Source organism: Chrysochloris asiatica, unplaced genomic scaffold (assembly GCF_000296735.1).
Source record: "Chrysochloris asiatica unplaced genomic scaffold, ChrAsi1.0 scaffold00229, whole genome shotgun sequence".
NCBI lineage: Eukaryota > Metazoa > Chordata > Mammalia > Afrosoricida > Chrysochloridae > Chrysochloris > Chrysochloris asiatica.
In genome coordinates, this window is record NW_006408747.1 from 3984034 (window position 1) to 4001877 (window position 17844).

General features: G+C 38.9%; 1 pseudogene; it reads left to right on the plus strand.

The window, feature by feature from the left end:
• LOC102823285 overlaps positions 1-16435 on the plus strand; it is a 21781-nt pseudogene extending 5346 nt beyond the window's left edge.
• Positions 16436-17844: the final 1409 nt, after the last annotated feature.

Consider the following 17844-nt stretch of genomic DNA (forward strand, 5'->3'; position numbering starts at 1 on the left):
TAACCTCGTATGCATGTGAAATCTGGACAACGAATAAGGAAGACCATAGAAGAATTGATGCTTTTGAGTTATGGTGTTGGAGAAGAATTTTGGAAGTGCCATGGGCTGCCAAAAGAACCAATAATCCGTTTTGGAAGAAGTGCACCCAGAGTGCTCCTTGGAGGCCAAGATGGCCAAACTTGTTCTCTCATACTTCAGACATATTGTCAGGAGAGACCAATCGCTGGAGATGGATATCATGTTTGGTAAGGTGGAGGGTCAGAGAAAAAGAAGAAGACCCCTAAAAAGATGGATTGACAAGTGACAATATCAATTGGCTCAACTGTGGCATCGATAGTGAGGTTGGCCCAGGATCGGACATTGTTTCGTTCTGCTGTGCACCAGGTCCCTAGGAGTTGGTACTGACTCGATGGCATCTAACATCAACAACAAAGAGACAAAAGTCAGAAAGAATATATTGGGTAGTTTCTGCACCCAATATCTGCCTTATATTTGAGTACAGTGAGTCTTCCAATTAAGAAAATATGTGTTTAAAAACTACTGTCATAAAGATTATAGTATTTTTTAAATGACTTAAATGCAATGGTGTGTAATAAAGAACACATGTACTACTTTGTGACACTCATGAAAACATTACATGGCTGGCATAGTTTATTGACTAGGGGAAGGAGAAATACTGTCCAACTTTATAAGCAGGTTCCCTTTGCCCTTTGCTCCATGTTCAATGTATAACTTTGTACTTAGGCTTACTTTTTCCTCTTATTTATCCTTGTAACCATGTCTCTAAAGTGCTGGTGATGCAGCAAAGCAAAGAAAAATTAAAACAATTGAAAATAAAGTGGAAATAATAAAGTGATCAGAAAGAGGTGAAATGCCATCAAAAAAGCATTAGGCTAAAGTCTGTCAAAGACTGGACAAATTTTAAACGATAAAGTGAGAATAATTGACCATGTGAAAGGCTCTTCCCTGATGAAAGCTACAATTATTATGAAGCAAAGCAGTGGCTTAATTATTGTAATGGAAAGGCTATTGATAATTTGGTTGGATGATCAAGATTAGCATAATATGCCTAATTGCCTTACTTTAGTACAAAAAAAGCTCAAAGCCTTTTCACTGATGTAAAAGCTGCACGTGCAGCAAGTGAAGGTGATTATGATAAAGTAGGGGTTGGTTCAACCATTTCGAAGTGAGGGAAATTTTATATAATTTTAAAGTGCTAAAAGTCATTTTTATGAAATGTTGAAAAATATTATTGAGGAGGGGCTTTATTTGTCGGGCCCAATATTTAATGTAGGTGAGACTGCTTTAATTTAGGGGGAAAATTCCTAGAAGAACTCTCTTAGTTACCTAGTGCTACTGTAACAGAAATATCACGAGGGGATAGCTTTAATAAACATAAATTGGTTCACTCACAGTTTAAAAGGCTAGAAATCTGAATTCTGAGAATCAGCTCTGTGGAAAGATATCTCTTTCTATTGGCTCTGTAGGAAGGGGTCCCTCTCTCCTCCAAGTGTCTGTGAACTTGATGTTTTTGGAGATCAGTCTGCTCTTGGCCATAGGAGGTTCTCAGTTAAGGGTCTGTTGATCCAAAACACAGGGTTTGTATTTGCCTCTTCTTTCTTATTGGTAGTTGTTGTTGTTAGGTGCCATCAAGTTGGTACCAACTCATAGTGAGCCTATGCACAACAGAACAAAACACTGCATGATCCTGGGCCAACCTCACAATTGTTGCCATACTTGAGTCCATTGATGCTGCCACTTTGCCCATCCATCTTGCTGGGAGTCTTCCTCTTTTTCTTTGACCCTCCACCTTACAAAACATTATATCGTTCTCCAGCAACTAGTCCCTCCTAACAGTATGTCCGAAGTATGAGAGACGAAGTTTGGCCAAAATACGTATTGCATTGTGTAGCAGACTTGTCCAATGCAATATGTATTTTGATTTCTTGACTTTTACTTCCATGAGTGTTGATAGTTGATCCAAGAAGAATGACGTCCTTGAAAACTTCAAACTTTTCTCCATTGATAAGAATGTTGTTTATTGGGCCAGTGGTGAGGAATTTTGTTTTCTTTACATTGTGATGCAATCCATACTGAAGGTTGTGATCTTTGATCTGCATCAGTAAGTATTTTAAATTCTCTTCACTTTCAGCAAGCAAGGTTGCATCATAAGCATATCACAGTTTGTTAATGAGTCTTCCTCTAATCCTGATGCCACGTGTTTCTTCATAGAACTCAGCTTCTCAGATTATTTGCTCAGCATACAGGTTGAATAAGTATGGTGAAAGAATGTAACCCTGTCACACACCTTTCTTAATTTTAAACCATTCAGTGTTCCCATGTTCTGTTTGAACAACTGCCTCTTGGTCCAGGTGCAGATTCCTCATAAGCACAATTAAGTGTTCCGGAATACTCATACTTCACAATGTTATCCATAGCTTGTCATGATCCACATAATTGAAAGCCTTTGTATAGTCAATAAAACACAGGAAAATATCTTTATGATATTCTCTGCTTTCAGTCAAGATCCATCAGACATCAACAATGATATCCCTCATTACACAGCCTCTTCTGAATCCGGCTTGGACCTCTGGAATTTCTGTTAATGTATACTTGCAGCTGTTTTTGTATTACCTTTAGTAAAACTTAACTCACATTGGATATCAAAGAGGTTGTCCAATGATTTCCGCATTCCGTTGGGTCACCACTCTTTGGAATGGGCCCAAATATGGATCTCTTCTAATCAGTCAGCCAAATAGTTGTCTTCCAAATTTCTTGGCATAGATGAGTAAATGCCTCCTGTGCTGCCTCACTTTCTTGAAAGATTTCAGTTTTTATTCTGTCAATTCCTGGTGTCTTGTTCTTTGCCAATTCCTTCAATGCACTTTGGAATTCCTCCTTTAGTATCATTGGCTTTTGAGCATATACTACCTGTTGAAATGGTTGAACATCAACCATTTCCTTTTGGTACAATGACTCTGTGTATTCTTTCCATCTTCTTTTGACGCTTTCTGCATCATCCAATAATTTGCCCACAGAGTCCTTCAATAACGAAAGTCGAGACTTGAATTTTTTCTTCAGTTCCCTCAGCTTGAGAAATGCTGAATGTGTTCTTCCTTTTTGGTAGCAAATCCCCATATTTATGTACTCTTTTCTCTCCTGTCATCTTGTATGATAAAAGGTGGTACAAGACACACCACATGAAAACAATCTTTGCATTGTGTCAGGGCTAGAGTACAGTAAGGGTGTTGCATCCCTACTGATTCCCTTGCAACTCATTGGTTGATAACCTCAGACCACATCATGGGGAATATTACATAATTACGTAATTGCTAAATTATATAATCATGTAACTGTCAAACATCTGAGAAATATGGTGCAGCCAAGTAGATACATGTACTGAGGAGGGCGCATAATTCACTACATGACAAGGATTTACCCATCAAAAATGGAAAAAAGTACACCAAGGTATAAGGCATTGAGCACTGAAAGGTAAGGCTAGCACTATCTCTTGAGTTTAATGAATTAAGGGATTCCAAATTCAAGCCTTTATTTGTTTTTCACTCCCTAAATATATAGGCATTTTGATATATCATTAAGTTCTGTATTTTTGTTATTTGGAAGGCAAACACAAGGGCTAGGGTTATAATTGTTATGTTTAAAGACTGACTCTTGAACTATTTTTTCTTGACTTTTGAACATTATGGATTATCCAATTACATTCCTTTTTAGATTTTCCTTGTAATTGACAAGGCACTTAGTCATGCAGGCACTTTGGAACACCATCATCCCAGTGTAAAGGTTGTATTTTTATCCCCCAACTCATCATTACTGCTTCAGTCAACAGATCAGGAATCATAGACCTTTTAATGCCTATTGCTTATGATGACACTTCTGACAACCAATCTGAGCTGTTCAAGATGACTCAATGCACTTAAAAGAGTTCTGAAGGAAGTTTAACATCTATGATGCATCAAAATATTGATGATTCTTGGGATAAAGTGAAGCAGTCAAGCATAAAAGGAATGTGGAACACATTGTGTCCCAATTTGGCATACTTTGCAAGAGTTTGTTGCAAGCTATGGATAATATTGATAATCAACTGCAGATAGACATCAGCGAACATTTTGTCATAGAGTTATTTAATTCCCATACTGAATAACTAATCAATGAAGAATACGCATAGTTAGAGCAGTAGAATGAGGAGGAAAACTGGAACCTAAAAACTCCAGAACCGAAAACATTTTTTGATGACCGAATTAGCTGAAATATTTTGCCTCATTAAAAGAGGCATAGCAGAGAGGACAAATATCCTAGTATAGAAAGATTCTCCAAAGTTTACTGTTCAATTACTGAGAGTTTCAACTGCTGCAATACCATATGTAATAAAAAAGAGAAAATATTTATATGAATGCACTTGATAATTATTTCAAGAAATTAATTCTAACAATAACTCTCCACAGCGAGATGGATTGGCCAAGTGGCAGCATCAATGGGTTCAAGAGTGGCAACAATTGTGAGGGTGGCCCAGGACCAGGTGGTGTTTTGCTCTGTTGTACATAGGGTCACTATGAGTCGGTACCGACTCAATGGCACCTAACAACAACAAACCCCATATCCTGCAACATAAACAAACCTTGTCCTTCCAACAGTAGATCCATCATCTTCAACAGTAACCATGACTCAAGCTTCGTTTCCAGTACCATCCAATTACTAATATAATCATAAAGTTATCTCTTGAATGCCTCTTGCATTATGAAAAATGTTGATGGAACAAGAGTAAGTGTTAATCTATCTTTTTTCTTTTTATATAAACTATTAAAAGAATGGTTTATTTAGTTACTTTATTCATTAAGGTATACATACACAGGAGTGCTGGTGTGGTACCATAGGATATGATATGCATTACTAACTACCAGATTCGTTGTTCAAACCCACCAGCTACTCTTTGGCAACACTATTCAGGATTTCTGTGACTTATTTTGTGCTATTGAATGAGCTCCAACTCTTAGTGACTTTGTAAAGGGTTTTCCAGGAATGGCTGGTGAGTTTGAACCTCCAACCTTGAACAAACCAACCTTGTGGTCCAGTGTTTATCCTACAGTGCAATACGAATACTTTTTTTATAGGTATGTGGTTAATGCCATCAGCCAGTTCCAACTAATAATGACTTTTTGTAGGGTTTCCAAGAGCAGCTGGTGGGTTTAAACCTTTTTTCCTTGTAGTTTGCAGTCCAGTGCTGATCCAGTGCCACACCAGGAGTCCTTCATATGAATATTGTTGTTAAGTGCCTTTGAGTTTGTTCTGACATCATAGCAACCCTGTATAGGGTTTACAAGTAGTAGCTGATGAGTTTGAGCTGCCCACCTTGTGATTCAAACTGACCTTACAGTCCAGTGCATTATCCTGCAGAACCACACCAGGGATCCTTTATATGTATTGTTGTTGTTAAGTACCATTAAGTCAGTTCCAATTCATAGCAACCCTGTATATGTTTTCTGAGGCGTATTGGTGGGTTTGAACTTCCAACCTTGTGACTCAAACTGACCTCGCAGTCCAGCACATTAACCCACAGTGCCACACCTGTATATCATTGTTGTTGCGAAGTGCCATTGAGTCAGTTCCGACCCTTAGCGACCCGCTATAGAGTTTCTGAGGAGCAGCTGCTAAGCATTACATGTGAAAAGAGAAGCCTATCTCCTGATCATATCCACCAAGAGACACACAGTAAGCTTAATAACACAGCAACAAACATCCATTTAAGCATTAAAAACTCACATAACTACTAAAAATGACCAATAAAACACAACAAACTATCTCAGAATATGTCAAAAAACAGAAAAGAGTAATGCTGGAGACAGACAAAGGCTTTCTAGAAGAGGAAGAGCAGATTTTGGATTTGCCTGAGAAAGAATTCAGAAGAATGATATGGAAACAAATTCAAATGCTCTGAAAAGGGGTGGAGGAAAAGAAGCAAGAAGTCAGGAAAGTACTACAAGAGCAATCAAAGACAAAAATAGACTAAACGCTAAAGGATGGAAAAAAAATACAACAAGCTAACTGCAACAATAAACAAGTAGGAGTGGCAATAATAACCTCTGATAAAGTGAACTTTTAGGCAAAAACCAGCATAAGAAATAAAGAAGGACACTCTCTGATTATCAAAGGATCAATTGAGCAAGATGACATAATCATCATAAATATTTATGCTTCCAATGTAAAAGCACCAAGATATATGAAGCAAACCTTACTAGAAGTGAAGAAATAACTAGATAAATCTACAAATATTTATAAATCAAAAGTTTATAAATCTATAAATTTTAATACACCCTGAATTAGCACCCTCACATTTGTCCTTATTTTTTCATTGATGACCTTTATAATTTTGGTATTCACATTTAGGTTTTTAATCCATGTTGAGTTGGTTTTTTGTATAGGGCATGAGGTAAATGTCTTGTTTCAGTCTTTTGCATATCACTTTGCAGTTCTGCTAGCACCATCTGTTAAAGAGACTATCTCCTCCCCATACAATATACCTAGGCACTTTGTTGAAAATCAGTCGGCTGTATGTGGTTGGGTTAATTTCTGGATTCTTGATTCTGTTCCATTGATCAATGTATCTTTCATTGTACCAGTACCAGGCTGTTTTGACCACCATAGCCATGTATTCGATTTTGAAATCAGGGCATGAGAGCATTCCAACCTTGTTGTTCTTCTTAAGCAGTGCTTTGCTTATCCAGGGTCTCTTTCCTTTCCATATAAAGTTTGTAATTGTCTTTTCCATCTCTTTGAACAATGTCACTGGAATCTGGATTGGGATTGCATTATATGCAATACCTTGGACTCCTTCCTCTAGTACCATTGACTCTTGAACATATGCTACCCCTTGAAATGGTCCAACATCGTGAAAATGTCAATACCTTGCATTGACAAAGAACAAGGCTCAAGGAATTAATGAAATACAGATTGAGGTCTTTCCACAAACTGATGTAGCATTGGAGACATTCACTTATTTATACCATGAAATTTGAAAGTCAATTATTTGTGCAACTAATTGGAAGAGATTCATATTTGTGCCTATTCTAAAGAGAGATAATGCAATGGAATACCAAAATCACTGGATTTCACAAGCAAGTGAAATTTTTCTATAAATATTTTTTAAAAAATTGCTGCCATGATACATTACAAGGGAACTGTTAAAGATTCAAGCTGGATTCAGTGAGGATGTGGAGTGTGGGATATCATTGTGGCCATAATGTAGATCTTGGTTAAATGCCATAAATATGTTTATTTGTGCTTTATTGACTGTGAAAAGACTCTCTGCTGTGTGGAATATGGCAAGTTATGGATAGCATTATGAATTATGGGTGCTCCAGAACACCTAATTGTGCTCATGAGAAGACTGTCCCTAGACCAAGATACAGTTGTTTGAACAGAACAAGAGAACAATTAATGATTTGAAATCCAGAAACTTGTGTGCCTGGGTTATATTCTTTCTCCAATCTTATTCAGTCTGTGTGTTGAGCAAATAATCTGAATAACTGGTTTATATGAAGAAGAATGCAACATCAGGATTGGCAGAAGACTCATTAACAACCTATGATATACCTACGACATGACCTTGCTTCCTGAAAGTGAATAGGTTTTAAAATATTTACTGATGAAGACTAAAGACCACAGTCTTCAGTATGGGTTGTACCCCAATCAACAGAAAATAAAAATCCTTACCATGGAATCAATAAATGATCTAATAGATGGAGAAAACAGTGAAGTTTTCAAGTACTTCATATTGCCTAGATCCACTAAACAGCACTCATGGAAATAGAAGTCAAGAAATCAAGCACGGTATTTTATTAGGCAAATCTTCTGCAAGAGAACTTTTCAAAGTATTTAACTGCAAAGACGTCAATTTGCGGACCAAGGTGTGTCTGGCCCAAGCCATGTAGTTTCAATGGTCTCATATTCTTGTGAAAGTTGAACAATGAATAAGGAAGACCACTGAAGAATTTATGCATTTGAGTATGGTTTTGGAGAAGAATATTAACAGTACCACAGACTGTCAGAAGAATAAAAAGTATGTGTTGGAAGTAGAGCCAGAATGCTTGTTAGGAGTCAGGATGACCAGACTTTGTCTTTCATACTTCAAACATATTGTCAGGAGGTACCAGTCCCTGTAGAAGACATCGATCTTGCTAAAGTGAAGAGTCAGAGAAAAAGAGGAAGACCCCAAATGTGATTGATTGGCACAATGGGAGTAACAATGAGGTCAAGCACAACAATGATTGTGAGGTTTGTACAGGATCAGTTAGTTTTTCCTTTTATTGCTCATGGGGTTGCTATAAATCAGAACTGGCTAGAAGATACCTAACAACAACAATGCATAATCTATAATTTGTTTGTTTAGTTTGTGGTGCTATTGTAGGTTCTGCAGTGCTCGATATCATGATGCTGGAAGCTACGCCACCGGTTCCCAATTATCTACACATTTGACTTACAGACAGATATAACAATATACTTTGTTTGTAACCCAGAGTCAGACTTACTGTATCTGGACATACTGAAAAGACTGGAATGACAGAAATATGCAAGGAAGAAGAAACCTAGAAAATATTTTTTCTTTAACACTTTAGAACATGAATTAACAGTTTAAGTATGGCACATTTTAGGTTGGCAGTTCAAACTCATCAGTGCTCTTAGGAAACCCTATACAGGGTTGTTATGAGTCAGAATTGACTTGCCAGCACTTAAAATAACAACAACCTATGACCAGAAAATAACCTACACCTTTTTCTATTATCGGGAATTGAAGAAAATAAAATGGATATAAAATAAAAAGTTATTGGGCCATTTATTTTTAACTGATAAATTAATACTGACTCAGATTGAAGGGAGAAGTATGAGATGCCAAGAAGGTTTAAAGAACATTTCTTAGCTTCTGATGCTCTGACCTGCCGTAACAAGACTGAGCTGATTGTTTTGCTGATGTCTTGTCTTTTATCATAGGGATTGAATACATAAAGACATACACACGTATCAAGTTCTAATTTTATCTATTACCGGTGAAAATTATATGTGCTCTGAATACATTAAAATGTATTTTTATATCTTTAGAAATCAATTAAAAATTATACTTGATATCTGTTGCAGAAGCTGTTACCTCCTTTCTCTTCAATCTTGAGAAGTTCATTATTTCACAATATTTTAAAAACTTTCCCTGTGGGAATTTTTTATTACCAACATTAGTAATATTATTTTGGTAGGTGCCATCTAGTCAATTATGACTCATAGTAATCCATGGATCAAAATGCTACTTTGCCAACCATGATGTCCTTCTTAAGGGACGGTATGTGAGGAAAAGTCTTGCCAACCTCACTCCTGTTGAGTATTATGGCTGTATTTCTACCAAGACAAATGTTTTTAAGTCCATGGTATATTCAGTATGATTGTTCAAATTCATCAATTTTTCTCCAATTTCTCTTTGTAATTATCTAGCTTTCACACACATATGAGGCAATTGAAATATCATGCTTTGGGTCAGGTACACTTTAGTCCATACAGTGATATTTTTGCTCTTTAACACTTAAAAGAGTTATTTTAATCTATGGTTTTGAGAACAGGGAGAGCTTAAATGTGTCTAAATGCTTTGCTAAAAACAGCACACATCTCTAGCCAAACTAGGTAGAAATCACCTCTTAAAATATAACAATTTCATTTTGATCTTGCCAAATTTATCACCTGGACAATGAGTTACCAGGTGTACATAGATACTGTTATTGACACATTAATCTATTTTTTATTTTTCTCTTGTAATCCAAACAACAAAAAATATAATTCAGATTGCTCTTCTGTTAGCAGCTGTACTGAGATTGATTTTGAGAGCTCTCATTTCTAGTTTCATTGCCACTGGCAGGCTTGAAGTGAAATCCCTTTCCAACTTTTAAAATTGTTCCAACAGTATGCATCTTCTAGTTTTATGTCTACAAACCTCTTTTCATGGTCACTTATTTCAATTTGATGGTGAATATTTTATTTCATAAAGGAACTTTAGTGTGTGTGTTTTGTGTTCATCTAGTCAAGTGTTCTCTGGTTGTTCCTTTTGTGGTAAAGCAGGCAGTAAGGTACTCACTGGCAATAAAGAGAAATATTCCCTCTCTTTTCATGTCATTATTTCTGCTTATATTTGAGAATGCTGAATGACTGGACTCTTTCATATTCTGTTTTATTAATGTTTTCTAATTACAAACACACATATGCATTAAAGGTATATATTAAATTTGTGTATGCACAAAATAAGGCTTAGTCTTGAAGAGAAAATTCAGATTTTATTATATGTACATTAAGCAAGGTCTTATTGTAAAGTATTGTGATATTTCCCCATCACGTTGACCATTTCTGATATTTTCTTATTAATCATCTGGAACTCTTTTTTTCAATTTTTGAATTGTTTCCAATGCTATATTTATCTTGTTTGATTGCTCCTCCAGCACTTTCCTGATTTCCTTCTTTAGTTTCCTCCACCCTTCTGTGAAGCATTTGGATTTGTCTCCATATCATTCTTCTAAATTCCTTCTTAGGCAGATCCAATGCCTTCTCTTCTTCTAATGGGAACTCTATGTCTGCCTCCAGCTCATTTGTCTGTTACTCTTTTCTGCTTTTGGACATGTGCTGAGATCTTTTGTTGTTTTGTTCTTGGACATTTTCAATAGTTAGATGTGTTTTCAGTGATTAAATTGGTGTATGTTGCTGTGTTGTTAAGTGTACTGACTATCTCCTGGTGGATGTGATCTGGAGATAGGGTTCCCTTTTAACATATCTTACCACTCAACTGCAAGTTATCTTAGTGAGTATTAGCTATCTGTGAAAGGCCTAGCAGCTGGTATTGGCTCCTGTCTGGATGGTGGGAAATTATGTGGTATACTTGCAACTTCGTTATATGACCATGATTGCTGTCGCTTCTTGAGTAACATAGGGAGAGAAAGCTCCCACCCCAAGGAAAAAAGTAAGACCAAAAGGATCAAAAACAGAAGCAAAATAAAATAAAAGCATAGACAAAACCAACATACAAAAACAAAAACAAAACCATATCAGACTGTCCAGTAGCCTTTGCTGTTCAGGTTGTCAGTGTGCATGCACAGTAGAAACCTCCAGAGGTGGGTAGGGGTGTCCACTTTCTCAGGTCTCTCTTCTAGTCACCACTGTGGAGGTGTACAGATAGATATTAAGAACTAAATGAAAGAAAGATTGCCCACTATTTTTATCTCTGAAGGTCAGTTAGGTATTTGCATAGGCACAGTGAAATTCACAAAATGACTGTTTCCTTGTATATAGCAGTTGGTTTTGGCTCTTGCCTTTTATGTTGAGGTTTTACAAACTGCAAATACCCTTTGGCTGTATGGCCAGACCTGCTGTCTCTTGTTAGGTAAAGCAGGAAGAAAGGCTCCTGCCCAGGAAAAGAATCAATTTTAGGGCTAAGTCCTGGAGTCAGACGTTATAAGAAGCAGCCAAAGGATTAGCTAGTGGGACCCCTGGGACTTTCAGCGATTTCCTCTTTGTGTCGTGGGAATATTGTAACATGTGGGTCCAATGCTTTTTGGGGGTACACTCCCACCTGCCTGAAGATGCCCAGGCTGGGCACAGAGAATGTGACAGGGGAGAGGAGGAAAGAAAAAGAAAAAAGCCATTACATCTATTTTTCCACAAGTCACTCCACTCTGTGGCTTTAGAGCTGTATCTGCCTGGCTGTGGGGCCATCCTCTGATCTCAGCCCAGGCTGAAGGGTCCACAGGCAGTGACCTGATGGATTCAGAAATCCCCTTGTCTTCCTGCCACAGTCAGACTTCTCCACAGGTTGGTGCCTGGAACTGCTCTCCCCATGCTTTACATTAGATCTAAAGCTCTGAAACTGTTTCTGCGAAGCATTTTCTCTGTGTTTTTTCCACCTTCGCTAAAGAGCCCGTCTCCTCTTATGCACCCAAACTGAAAGCACCCATCACTTTGAAAGAAGTCATTTGCAAAAATTACAAACTCATTTAGGAATCACATCCTGACTGGGCTAATAACTATAGGACTTTAAATAGTTCATGGGGGCGGCGGGTAGTGGGGGAGCTCATGGAAAGATAGAATTAAAAGGCAATGGATTTTTTTCCACAAACTTTTTGATGTTCTCATATATTTGTTGTGTAACCGTCAAGAAGCTATTTAAAACTCTATTTTTATTATTTCTATACCACTGTAGTTAATGAAAGTATCAGTTTCTTAAGTTTAGATTAAGGAGTAAATTAGTTAAAACAGGGAAATCCTTGGCACTTACTAAGACAAAGGTATTTCATGTATTTACACTATGAAATCTTAGAAAACTTTGTTAAAATAAAGTATCAAAATGTGTAGCTATTGTTTCTCAACATTCTCATCTAGGTCTATAAACTACTTCATTTGTTTTAATTTTGTTTGTTGTTTCATGTTAATATACTTCTGAATGCAGTGTTTCCATCTATCTAACCTGAATCCTGGTATGGTACTGTAGGATAAGCATTGGAATGGTAACTGTAAAGTTGTAGTTTCAAATCTGTCAGCTGCTGCTCGAAAACCCTATACAGAGCTGCTATAGGTTGCAACCAACTCACTAGTACTTAAAAAACAAAAATCTGATTCTTGGTGATAAGCAGGATAAGCAATAGATTGCTAAACATAAGGTCAACTTTTCAAACCCTCCAGCTACTGCTACAAAGGATCACTTGAGTCAGAAGCAACTCTAAGGCACTTAACAATAACAACACCAACACTTCTCTGAATATGTAAGCAGCCTTCAATTTACACCACATCCAAATACCAATTTTTGCATCCTGTTGTTGTTGTTGTCAGGTGCCATTGAGTCAGAACCGACTCATAGTGACCCCATGCACAGCAGAATGAAACAATATCCAATACTAGGCCAACCTCACCACCACTGCCACACTTGACGCCATCAATGATGCCACCTGACCGATTCATCTTGTTAGGGGTCTTCCTCTTTTTCTCTGACCCTCCATCTTACCCAGCATGACATCCGTCTCCAGCAACTGATTCCTCCTGACAATATGTCCAAAGTATGAGAGACGAAGTTTAGCCATCTTGGCCTCCAAGGAGCACTCTGACTGCACTTCTTCTAAAACAGACATATTGGTTCTTTTGGCAGCCCATGGCACTTTTAGCATTCTCCTCCAACACCACAACTCAAAGGCATCAATTCTTCTACGATCTTCCTTATTCACTGTCCAGCTTTCCCATCCATATGAGGTCATTGAAAACACCATGGCTTGGGCCAGGCGCACCTTAGTCCTCAAGCTGACATCTTTGCTCTTCAAACCTTTAAAAAGTTCCCGTGCAGCAGATTTGCCTAATGCAATACGTCGTCTAATCTCTTGACTGTTGCTTCCGCAAATGTTGATAGTTGATCCAAGAAGAATGAAGTCCTTGACAACTTCAAACTTTTCTTCTTTGATAAGAATGTTGTTTATTGGTCCAGTGGTGAGAATTTTTGTTTTCTTGACATTGAGATGCAATCCATACCGAAGGCTGTGCTCTTTGATCTTCATCAGTAAATGTTTCAAGTCCTTTTCACTTTCAGTAAGCAAGGTTGAATCATCTGCATATCGCAGGTTGATAATGATTCTTTGTCCAATCCTGATGCCACATTTTTCTTCATAGAATCCAGCTTCTCGTATTATTTGCTCAGCATACAGGTTGAATAAGTATGGTGAAAAAACACAAGCTTGTTGCACACCATTCCCATTTTTAAAACATTCAGTGTTCCCATGCTCTGTTTAAACTGCTTCTTGGTCCAGGTACAGAGTTCTCAGGAGTACAATTAAGTGTTCTGAATATTCATACTTCGCGATGTTGTCCATAACTTGTCATAATCCACACAATCGAAAGCCTTTGTGTAGTCAATAAAGCATAGGTAAACATCTTTCTGGTATTCTCTCCTTTCAGCCTAGATCCATCAGACATCGGCAATGATATCTCTCATTCCACAGTCTCTTCTGAATCTAGCTTGAACCTCTGGAAGTTCTCTGTAAATGTATGATTGTAGACATTTCTGTATTACCTTTAGAAAAACTTTACTCACTTGAGATATCAAAGAGATTGTCTGATGAATTCCGCATTCTGTTGGGTTACCTCTCTTTGGAATGGGCACAAATATGGATCTCTTCCAATCAGTCGGCCAGATAGTTATCTTCCAAATTTCTTGGCAGAGATGAGTGTGTGCCTCTTTGCTGCCTCATTTTCTTGAAAGATTTCAATTTTGATTCCATCAATTCCTGGTGTCTTGTTCTTTGCCGCCTCCTTCAATGCACTTTGGACATCCTCTCTGAGTATCATTGGCTCTTGATCATTGGCACCTCTTGAAATGGTTGAACATTAACCATTTCTTTTTGGTACAATGACTCTGTGTATTCCTTCCATCTTCTCTTGATGCTTTCTGCATCATTCAATTATTTGCCCAGAGAATCTTTCAATAATGAATGTCGAGGCTTGATTTTTTTTTTTTCTTCAGTTCCCCCAGCTTGAGAAATGCTGACCATGCTCTTCCTTTTTGGTTTTCTAATTCCAAATCTTTGCATATTTTATTATAGTATTTGGCTTTATCTTCTTGAGCTGATCTTTGAAATTTTCTCTTCAGCTCTTGGACCTCTTCAATTCTTCCATCCTTAAGGGCCTCAAATTGTCTTCCTTTCAATTTTTCTTTGATTTTTAGAAAGACAAGACAAAAGGAACAAAATCAAGGTTATAGGTTGGATGGGGTAAGGTTTCCTAATGAAATTGTTTTAGGACTACCCTTGCTACCCTAAAAAAAGTAACAGGCACACTATTGTGAGGAAAAAATAACTCGTAGGTGCAACATTATTGAATGTTTCCTTACTAACAAAGCTTTTAATTTTCTCAGAGAGTCTTCACAATAAACCCCCATGATCATTCTGTGTCCTTAAAAAAAAAATTGTAAATAAGTACCCCTTTGCATTCCCTAAAGGAAGGTGTTATAACCTTCTAGGCAGATATTTCTGTCTTTAATTTTACTGTCACAGCCACTGTTTTGATTGGACGTTTTTTTAGAAGGCACCCTAATGTGACTAAAACAAATGTATTACTAAGAAAACATGTTTTCTTCTGCCCCGCGGTGGCCTCGGTGAGGCAATAACAGTTGAGTGTGGCCCCTTTGTAGACGTGGTGGTCAACATATACAGGGTGGGAGACTGCATCTATTTTGAGAACTCCTCCAGCATCCCGTACCTGATCTGAACTATCGACGAGCTCAACAAGACTGCTAACAGGAACGTGGAGGCCAAGGTGGTGTGCTTCTGCCGACGAAGGAACATCTCACGCATGCTCATTGCCCTGACCGACAAGCATGCGACCCAGTCAGTGTGCTTAAAGCAGGTCTCAGGTCAGAGAATGATGAGGAAGTGGAGATGGAGGAGGAGCTGGAGAACCCAGTGATAGTTGATCTACCCAAGAATCTCAAACTCCAGCTGTAGCACCGCAAACTGTTCCTGTCACGACAGCGGGAGTCCCTGCCTGCCACTCATATCATGGGCAAGTGCAGCGTCACATTACTCAATGAGACTGAGTCCTACCTGGAGCGGGAGGATTTCTTCTTCTATTCTCTAGACCTCCATAAAGGGAAGATCCGCTTCGGGAACCGATACCAGGCTGACATCACTGACTTTCTGAAGGAATAAGCTGGAGACCAAGGCCTGGGAGGCACATGGATTCACCAGTTCCTGTGGTGGCCAGCTCTGTGGGTACCTTTGCATGTGCACTGGACTACAGAAGCTCCGTTTGCCAGGCCAGCCTATACATGAGTGCTGCAGCCATGTCCCAGGACATCACTCCATAGACACATTCCACAAGAACATCTATGACATCTCCAAGGTCATTTCAGAGGGGGCCAGTCCTGTGCCAGGATGAGGTGGAGGACTGGTCAGCCTCAGAAGCCAACCTCTTCATGGAGGCTATAGAGAAGTACGAGAAGGACTTTACAGACTATCCAGCAGGACTTCTTCCCATGGAACTCTCTCACGAGCATCATCAAGTACTACTATATGTGGAAGAGAACCAACAGATACGTCCAGCAGAAACATTTGAAGGCAGCAGAAGCTGAGAGCAACTTAAAGCAAGTTTATATACCCAACTATAACAAGCCAAATCCACACCAGATCCACATTAACAGCTTCAAGGCAGGTATGGTGAATGGCACAGGGGTGCCAGGCGAGAGCCCTGGTTCTGGCTGGGCCTGAGAGAGCTGTTATACCAACAATCTCACAAATGGTATTCTTGGAGTCCCCCTAACTTGCAGTGTCCTCTCTGAGCCTCTTGTTGGACACATTCGAAAAAAATATGGTGGCTTGAAAATGAAAAACCACTTAGATGGTGAGCGGCCAGGACCCAACCATAGTAATATGAGCCCACACAGCCTCCCTACTCCGAGCAGCGAGAGCCCCAAGTTTGCCATGGTCCCACCTTTCATTCTTCCCCTTGATGGTCCCAAGGACCTGGGCTCCTAAACATCTACCTTTACATTTCCAACCCACACAATCAATCCTGATAACAATTATTCACTATTGCATCACAAGAGACCTATCTGTATTTTCTTTCATCAGCCCTGCCTGGACAGATTGGATACTACTCAGTGGAGATTCTACCTTCCTTCACACCCACTGGATCTAGATTCCCTCTTGAAAGCTTGTAAGCCAAGTCATTCTCTGTAAGTCAAGCCAATCCTCTGTGGCTGTGTCACTGACTCTGGGCCCAAAGGTCCCCAGGTCTTGTCACAGTGCTGGCCAACCAGGTCTCCACCAGGGTTCACAGGAGTCTATTGAACATTGCAGGGCTTAGCTTGCAGCTTCATTGATGTTTTTCCCTCACTTCCCCTTATCGGTGATGAACATGGTCACCAATCAGAGCGTGTATTCCTATTGAGTCTTAATCTTGTAAAGGGGTTTGCTTTGAGATGACCCAACAACTTGCCTTAATGTCTCCAGGATGAGCAACTTGTTTGTTCTTGTAGTAATCATTTGGTCTGCCTATAATGTTTTGTGTTTTTCCTGTCTGTCTTTTTTTCAAGAAGTGTCTTCTGTTCTTCTAGCTGCTCCAGGCTGGTCTGTTTGTCCTTTCAAGTGGAAATTTCCTTCTTCTGAAAATTCTGGATGCTGTTCAGGATTCCACCTATGGTTTTAAATAATGCAGAGGCTCCACAGGAAGCCTCCTTCACTGGGCACTTTGTAGACCCATTTTAGGTATTCCAATCAGTTATAGGCAGAAATCGGACCGGCAAGCTTTCTATGGTTGTAGATCTGGCTATTCCTTTCTCTCCCCCTCCAGTGTCTATTTTATAATGGTATGCCAGGGAAACCAAGATTCACAAGACAGCCAAGCAGCTTAACATTATTTCCCCTGTTTTACCCATTCCAACCATGTCTCAATCCTTGTATCTCATAGCCCTGTTGTTCCAAGGTTGTGAATACATCATTGTTTACCTCTGTCCCACTTAGCCAATGCAAACTTGCCTAATTGTTCTCCCATCCGATTAGTTCTTCCATTCCCCTACCCCTTTTTGCGTATTGCCCCCGTCCCCGGCACCCAAACTATCCTGTGTCTATTCCCTGCCCTGTGCTCTACCTTCCCATCCCTCCCCTCACCCCATCCCCCACATACCAGTAGCCAGCAAAGAATCCTTCCCCTCCTCACCCCCATTTAGTATGAGTTCTTTTTCTTAGTCTTTTACAGTAGTGGTCCTATGCAATATTTTTCCTTTTGTGACTAACTAATTTCACTCAACATAATGTCCTCAAGGTTCATCCATGT